Genomic DNA, 9318 nt, shown 5'->3' with positions numbered 1-9318 from the left:
CTCTTCCTCTTCGTCCTATCTCACACCCACTCCTTAGCTCAGTTAATTTCTACTCATTCTTCAGATCTGTGATACATTATCCTTCACCAAAAATGGTCTTAACAATACTTCCTGTCCCCTGTGAGCTCTCCCAGAATCTTCCCTTTCTCCATAAAGAGGAAGAGTCGATTTCCCCTTCCCTTGAACCTGGGCTGGCCTTTGTGGCTGCCTTGAGAACAGAATGTAGTAGAAGCAACATCATCATATAGCTTCTGTCTAGCTCTCTCTTTCTCAGCAAGCTTGGAACTAGAACCCAGCCATTATGTGTGGGGAAGTCCAGGCTTTATGGAGAGGCCATGTGTGGGTGCTCTGGTCAAAAGTCCCAAAAGAAGTCCCAAGCTACAGCCAGCTGGGTGACTGAGCACTTAGAAGGCTCTGATTCCCAGCCTTAGAATCCACCTCCCACCCTCTCCCACCCCCAACCCCCCCACCAACACACACACTGGGCCTTTGGATCTTCCATTTAAGCCTCCAGACACCATGGAGCAGAAACAAAAAAATATATCTGCTATGTCATGACCAAATTCATCACCCCCAGAACTTATGAGCAAGATAAATAGTTGTTTCATGCTACCAAATTGGGCCAATTTTTTACTTAACAGTGGATAACTGAAAGAGATCTCACTCAAAGTTCCTATCTCAAAGGAAGCCTCCCCAAGCTGGGGCAGAACCTTCTTGTGAACTCTATATACCTCTCTCTCAAAGGAAAATTTTATGTTTATTTTTGTGATTATTTTAGATTCTTAAGTATGGTGAGTCTATCTTTTGCTTACTAGTTTCCATCTTTTGACTTGATTCCTTAAATCAAATATGATTGCAAAGCAAGATGTTGAGTTTTTTTATTATTTAAATGTGAGTGACAATCCCAGGTGACCTATTGCCCAAGATCTATGACTTTCTTTGGGTGAAAGCCTACCAAACATTTACCATTTCTCTATCTTAGTTATCATATTTGCAATATTCTTTCATCTCACTGAGTGACTATGTAAAATTTTAGTGCTACTAAACATATTAGTATGCAATTTTATTAGCTAATATCTGGTTATTAATATTCTAATACCTTCAACTACCTGATAAAGATTAAACTGTTTAATGATCTCTTATTTCTTATGCATATCCAAAATTTTGTTTTTATAATTGCTCTGATTATGTTAGAAAATACAAGGTCTGATTATACCTGTTCCAGGTATTATGAAAATTCATTTTAGGGTTTCCTAATAACCTCTTTTAAGATATGACAGTAAGAACATGGACCTTGGAGACAGAAATTCCTAGATTTAAATCCTGTTTGAGCCATTCAACAGCTGTGTGATCTTGGGAAAGAAGAAACTTACTTTTTCTAAGGCATATTATCTTCGTAAGGTGTAAATCTAGAAGCTAATAATGTCCACTCTGTTCATAAGGTAGTTATGAAAAAATACCCAGTAAAAAGTAGTTGCTTAACAAGTGATAAGTAGACACCTTATCTTGAGTCACATATACAGATATGCTTTTAAATTTCACTGTGTCACCAAAAAATGTATAAAAGAATTGTACAGATTTACCATCTGCAACTACAAATGATAATAATTAGTATTAAGACAACTAAAGTCAAATTGCTTTTGTGCAAAAATCCTTCCCAAAAGATAGATTATTTAGCCATAGATTTTGAAAGATACATGCTTAAACTTAAATATGCTAATGGGAGCTATCCTTCAAGTTCATCTTCTGATGGATCCTAATGTTAATGTCATTTCTGCAAACACTTTTCTGCTCATTTGCTTTCTGGAAGAATTCAAGGACTTGGAAGTAGGTCATTAACTGGGGAGTTGTTCCAAGGAAGTAGGAAAAAAAAAAGAAAAGAAAAAAATGGCAATAGAGACTTTGTTATCACTGATACTCTGAGAGGGGTAGAAAATGCCTCCCTGGAATTATTACTCAGAGAACTGGAATCACTACTCAGAGAATTGGAATCTGGAGCATTCATCTACTTGTTCCCATCATCACCTTTTGGATGAGAGCTGTCCCTGGGGGCACTCTAACTCCCCCTGCACTTCTGAGCTACCCTTACCCAAGGGCCAAGTAGGGTGCCATGGCATTAGAGAAGACCCTGAAAGTGCAAAGGTATACAGTATACTCTTAAGATGGAACAGCTGCCAGCACAACTTGAATATGAGCTCATACAAAACTACCCACCTGGGCAATGGCTGAGATTGGAGGTAGACCAAGGAGACAGGGTGGGGGCCAATAAAGGCATCTGCTGTAATACTCCTTGCACCTCTCAGATCTGCTCATACCTCACACGGAGCCCCACTCTGTCACAGATTTCTTGAGAGGTAGCTGAGAAATACTAACTAGTAATCAGGCTGTAATTAGTATTCATCATCTCCTTATTCTCTAGCCTGTTCTAGATTTCCCTCACTTCTGCCTCATCTTCAGCTGGCCTAGAGTGCTTATCTGGTGGGATGACCCAGACCTTCACCACTGAGGAGTCTATGCCCTTGGTTCTTGGTTCTTTGCCAGGCCTTGGTTTTTGCAATTGTCCATCAAGTTATTACCATGCCTGGCAGTACCGAGAAACACTCCAGTGAATCCGAGTTCTAGACATAAGTTTACCTGTTTCCATATGTAACAACTATTCCATTGCCCCTTGAAAGTGGACAGATCAATTATCCCTGCCAGTTGTATTACTCCTTTCTATGTCTCCTGGTCCCTTGGCATGAGAACCCCTATGTGACCAGGTGGCAGTTTATAGTTTCAGGTTCAATGGGTCACTTACTGTATCTTTTGAAGGAAACCCTCCTCGTACTCCATCCCCCAGGAACCAGGATCTCCAGTCTATCAGAGCCCACAGGAATGAGAAACATGAAGTCTGCAAATGATTCACTGGAAGTGATGGGAGAACATAACTTGTCAAGTCAAGAATCCTGAAAAACAAAAAACAAAAAACATTTCTTAGCTTATCTTGACCTGCAAGAGTCCTAGAATTCTTATTTTGAATTAAAAAGGACTGTTCAGTAACAAAAAGATAAATCATTATATAATTCCGCTTATATGTGGTACCTCAAATTCTTAGAGACAAAAAGTAGAATGGTGGTTGCCAGGAGCTGGGGGAAGGGGGCAATGGGGAGTTACTATTTAATGGGTACAGCATTTCAGTTTTGGAAGATGAAAAGGGTTCTAGAGATGGATGATGATAATGGTTGCACAAGAATATCAATGTACTTAATACCACTGAACTGTACAATTGAAAATGGTTAAGAGGCAAATTTTATGTTATGTATATTTTACAACAATTTTTAAAAATGGGGGGAGGAAAAAGAACTGTACACTAGTCTTCTACAAGTACCTTTGTGGAGTCGGTTGAGAACTCACCAGCTTGGGATTAGAAAGCATTAATGTGAATCTTATCTTCACCACTTCTTAACGAATGACCTTTGGAGTGATGTAACTATTTTAGACTTTGCTTCTTTTAATTTGTAACATGGAAATAATGATATCTACCTCACAGTGCTCTTGTGAGAAGGTTTAGTAAGTGAGAATTTTTAAAATAAATTCTGAGACTCCCTACATTCACAAAGTATTTTTAATATCATAAATAATGATGATGATGATGATAAAAAGTTCAGCTCCAGGAAATTCTTGACTTTATTCTAAGCTGTACATTCTCACATTATACATTGATATCTTCTGATCACCTTCCATATGTCAAGTGTAAATTTTCATTACCCCAATGTGATCACTTTCAGCCTCAGAGTCTACTTTCCTCTATGACCAGCTTAGACTTTATGGTGCAAAATTATGCTTGCTATTTTGCAAATATCCTCTATTCCCAAGATGTTCATCTGGAAAAAACTCTACTCATGTAAACCTGAGATGCTGAATATGCTGAAGAGAGCACCCAACCAAGACAGACTGGTTTCTAGGGAGGCCCTAACATAGAGACCTCCACTAAGGTCGTACAGGATGTGGTTTAACTTTCCAGGCCCATTTCACTTCCCACTTAAACACATCATAACCTTCTATCATCAGCTGTTTTTATCTAAAGGATGCATTTGGCTTGGGAGGATGTCATCTATTATATGATGCTATAGTGGAGCTGGGCACTTCACATGTTGAATATCAACCCATTAAGAGGAGGAAATCTTGATGGTAAGACAGACATTGGGCACTAATGACTCTGACCTTGATGAGGATGTTCATAGATTTCTATCCTTCTTACAAACCCATGATTGCTACCTTCTCAATCACCTTCACTATGTTTTACAAAAAGAAACAAGTACTACATTAGAAATAAGTCTATTCCTAAGACACTTTCACCTTTTTCTTTCTTTGTTTTAATTCATGAAATTTACTTTAACCTAAGAACAGGGTACAGGGGTGGGGAGTGTTATGTAAAGAAACAGTGAAATGTTTCTTCCCCCATGCCCTAAATAATCTTGGTCATACTTCCGGTCACTACAGCATATCTATCACTTTGAACCTGCTGGGGGAAGAGGAGGTGAGGATGGACAAGACAAGGGGAGAGAGAGAGCAGCATTCTTTTTCTCTTACTCCTTCTGATTGCAAGTACAATATGTAATAACAACAAATTACCAACAATGCAGGAGGAGAGCAATGATAAATGGAAGATGGGGGCAGTGCGGAAAGAGGAAGAAAAGGAAAGACACGCATTGCTCATTCCTTTGTGCCTGTGTTAGTTTTCTATTGACGCCATAACAAATTACCATAAATCTAGTTGCTTAAAACAGCACAGATTGATTATCTCAGAGTTCTGGGAGTCAGATAGCTTCTCTGGGTCCCACAGTGCTGAAATCAAGGCGTTAGCAGGGCTGTATTCCTTTCTGGAAGCTCTGGAGAGAAGTCTGTTTCCAAACTCACTTGGTTGTTAGTGGAATTCAGCTCCACACAGTTGTAAGACTGGAGTCACTGTCTCCATGGTAGCTGTGGTCCAGGGGCAGCTTCTGGAGGCTGCCACATTCCTTGGCTCATAAATGTTGGACTGAATCTTTCTTACATTTCAGGTATCTCTGACTTCTTCTGTCATATCCCTCTAACTGATATAACTGATATTTCTACCTTTCTCTTTTGCTTCTCAGGGTCCATCCAGGTAACCCAAGACAATCTATTTTAGGGTCAGCTGATTAGTAACCTTAATTACATTTGTAGGGTCTCTCCTAGATTGTTCTATAGAGCAATGTCTAGATTAGTCTTTGGTTGAATAACCAGGGAATGGGAGTCTTAAGGGGCAGCTTTAGAAATCTGCCTGCTTGTTAAAAGGCGTGCTGAATGCTTGACATATATTATAGTATTTAATTATACTAAAATAATATAACCAGGGAGTAGGTACTGTTATCACTAACAACAATTGCAACGACAAAAATCCTCATTTTCTTTGTTTCCAGATTAGCCAACAATAACTATCAGGCTTCTTTAATGTATCTATAACAGGATTTTTTTTTTATTTATGAAAAATAAACTCTTTAAAGGAAGTACCTGTTGCATAAGAAAGGTATGAGTATAACTGAGGTTATTTTGGATCCTTTTAAAGAAAATCTCAACTTGTCTTCTCTCTATGCTTATTTCCACAGTGTGGCCAAAAATCCTCACGCTCAATCAGTGCTCATGGCACCTCCATGGCAACACACCAGGGTACCTCCAGTATAAGACCGTCTTCACTTAACAGCAGCATAAACAATTCACCTGATTATGGGCTATTAAGAGGCTAGACACAAGGATATGTGAGTAGAAAAAGAAAGGGAGGCTTCTTTTAATGTACTTAATACATTTACATGTATTTCCATGGAAGATGGGGGCAGTGCGGAAAGAGGAAGAAAAGGAAAGACATGCATTGCTCATTCCTTTGTGCCTCTATTAGTTTTCTATTGATGCCATAACAAATTACCATAAATCTAGTTGCTTAAAACAACACAGATTGATTATCTCAGAGTTCTGGGAGGATTCTTTTAATGTAATACATTTTGGCAATCCCTAATAAGCCAAGATAAGAAAGAAGATGCTGATAAAATGGTAAATAATTCTTCCAGTTGGACTTGGCAAAAATTTGAGAGCTTCTCAGCTTGCTGACTTTGTAGAAGTGCTTTTGCAAAATCCAGGATGGTTTTTCTCTGTACAAGGTGTAGATTTTGAAATATTTCTCTCTCCTTCTCCCTCATTATCCACCAAAAATTCCTTTTCTCCCCACATAAAACACAAGAGTGTTTCTCACACAAATGTGAGAAAGTTTATGATAACACTTGTATTATGTATATGTTATTTTAAGCTGAGAGAGAGAGAAAAAAAATAGTATATAATTGGAAATTTTATGTCAAGAACAGAGCCCAGAAAGGGAGCAGCTTTTTAAAATCGTCATTCATAATATTTCTTTAAGTCCTGAGAGACACCCCACCAACTGCCAGATAAAATAGCATTCACCTCTGCATTGAGACTTTGCAGGCAGACCCCTCATTGAAGGGTGTCTAGGCTGTCAACCTATGTTGAAATTTCTGTCTGTATTCTCATTTTTTAAATATCTGGGAGAAAGAAAAGAAAAAAAAATACTCCTGGGAGAAGAAATGTGTTAAGTCACATTAAAGTTAATGAGTTGTATCAAGCATAATATTTTACTATCTGGCTGTTCAGTTCCCCCACCCTCAACTACCTTTAAGCAAAAGGGGGTAAAACCACTTCCCTTTAGGTACACACCTCCGATACAGCCCCGAAGCTGACTTTTTGTACGTTTTTTCCTCCAAGGGCATTCTTGCTGTGCATTTCACATTTTGGCTTCAATTTACTCCCTACCCTCCACCCCTCACCCTATATTCATACAGCATGCTTCACCTGTGGACAGCTTTCCTGAGGATAAATTTCAAGGACCTGGTTTACTTGACATTTGACCCCAGCATTGATAGTTTTAATTCAAATGATTCTCTCTTCTCTAATAATGACACAATTTTACCAGGAACTCATTAGCAAAATTATTACTCAACAAGGTTAACACTTTGATCTGATAGAGCACTAGAGAAAGGGCAGAATATTAAATAAAGGTAATACAGTCTTTCAATACCACAAGAAGCTTCTGATATGACCTAGTTAAGCACTGTATGGTGATGGCTTTACAAAGCAACTGGAGGAAAAAGGCTGTTAGCATTCATGAGTGGTCCTATCAGCAAGATCTGTTTTTTCTTTTGAAAATGAAATTATATTTTATGTGGAAAGTTTAATGGCAGTTAGGACTTAGCCTATAAAGCCTACAAGATAAGCAGTAAATCATATGCCTCAATAGGCAAGGGAGAGTCAAAAAGGCTATGAAGAAATTCTGAAGATGTTGTGACAGACACAACCTTGGCACAGTAAGAAGAGTATGGGTTTTAGGGTCAGGCAGAGTTTTCTCCCGGTCCTTACGTGGCAACTTACAAACTGATCACCTTGGCCAAGTTGCTTAACTTCTCTGGGTCTTGGTTTCTACAAGTACAGAACAGAGATAATTAGAAGGACATATAGTACGTTGTCCAAATTGGGATATTTTTAAGAGTGAAAGGAGGAGCTATTAATAGTTATCTCAGGACAACAAGAGTAAACCAGGACTATCCAGCAAGCCAGGATGTGTGATTAGCTTATCAGGATAATTAAAAATCAATGCCTCACACCACAGGGTTGTTAAGACAATTAATAAAAACAAAATACATAAAACACGTACAGGTAGTCAGCACTAGGTAAAAATTAGCGTCTTTCTATCCTGTCTCTTTTTTTCCCCTTCCTCTGGGAGATAAGAAAAACACAATTTGTGTGTGTGTGTTAAAATAAAGAATTAGAAGAATGCAATTTGTTCTTACTTGCTCTTCCTTGTTACTTTGTGTTATTACTATGTAATGAAGAGATTATCTGACATCCGACACTATTTATAGCTCAATCTAACTGCCCACTAAAATATTGTAAATTAGAATATGTTTAAATTATTTTAACAATATATACTCCACCATCCACAAATTGAACCGTGCTCATTAAATGCGTAATTGAATAAATAAATCACTAACTCTTCTCTGCCGTAGGTCACTCTTTTTCTGCTTCTCTACCTTTTATTATGTATTAGTGAAGAGAGGACAGGATTTGGAGTCAAGAAAGCATCATATGCCTGGCTCTACCAGTTATGTGGTATTGGGAAAGTCACTTAAGCTCTTTGAACCTCAAGTTCCTTTTTTGTCAAATCAGCAACCATTGATCTCTTTGAGATGATGGCTGGGAAATACCTAGTGCTTCATTTGACATATAGCAACTCCTGAATTACCTCCATTTTCTTCCTCTTTCTTCTTCCCTTACGGTGTTCCCATTTGACCCCTGAGATTCAAAGCATCTTGACTCCCAAAAGGAAGCTTCTTAGAGGTTCCTGGTGCATACAGATGGGTTCCTGATCATCACACACTGTGCTTCAGGTAAACTGGTCAATCGTCAACTATCAAATGTGGTGATTTACAGTCACATTTCAGAAATTTAATTATAAAAATACAGAGAGAGAAATGTTGACACAAATCTTGGAATCCATTGAGAAAATTCAGAATCTTTTATACTTATCAGTAACCAGGAGAGGGCGGACTAAGATTGGAATATAAACTCCGGCCTTCACAAAGCTAAAACTATCAAATTTTCAATACAAGCAAACGCTGAACCCAAAATACCTAAATTATATAATAAATCCAGAAAAAGTTAAAAAAACATCTGGATCTCAATCCAAATATTTAAATATGGAATAATTTATTTTTTTCAAATGCAATGTAAACTCTAATTTTATTAACATGAAATACTTTCTTTCTATGCATGTTTATAAAAGAGCATGTCCACTCATATACTTGAATATACAAGTATTTAAAAGGTTTACCAATATATTATTATATGTCATTTTTTGATGTTTAACTATGTTTGAGAATTGTGGAGGGTGGAGTCATTTTCCCCTCTGTTACATCCTCCTGCTAGTTTAACTTCTCCTGGCTGCTAAAGTTTAAGGGCACATTCCTAAGACTTCACAAATGCCCAAGTTTCTAGATTCTCATCAGAATTAGTCTTTTACCCATTTGTGGTCAAGCCAGACTGGCTCTTGTTTTTCCTAGTAACTATATCTGTCTATCTATCTATCTATCATCTACCTATCTATCCATCTATCTATCTATCCATCTAACTATAATTTTATCAGTCAGACCTTGTAACCTATATATTGGTGGTTTGTCAGAGATCAACCAGAAACTACAAAAACATTCATTGTTTCATGACTTATTTCCAGCATAGTTACATACACAACAGCAGGAA

The sequence above is a fragment of the Lipotes vexillifer genome, unplaced genomic scaffold (assembly GCF_000442215.2).
Source record: "Lipotes vexillifer unplaced genomic scaffold, Lipotes_vexillifer_v1.1 scaffold756, whole genome shotgun sequence".
NCBI classification, from domain to species: Eukaryota; Metazoa; Chordata; class Mammalia; order Artiodactyla; family Lipotidae; genus Lipotes; species Lipotes vexillifer.
The sequence above is the reverse complement of the archived record's forward strand: the minus strand, read 5'-3'. Positions refer to the sequence as shown.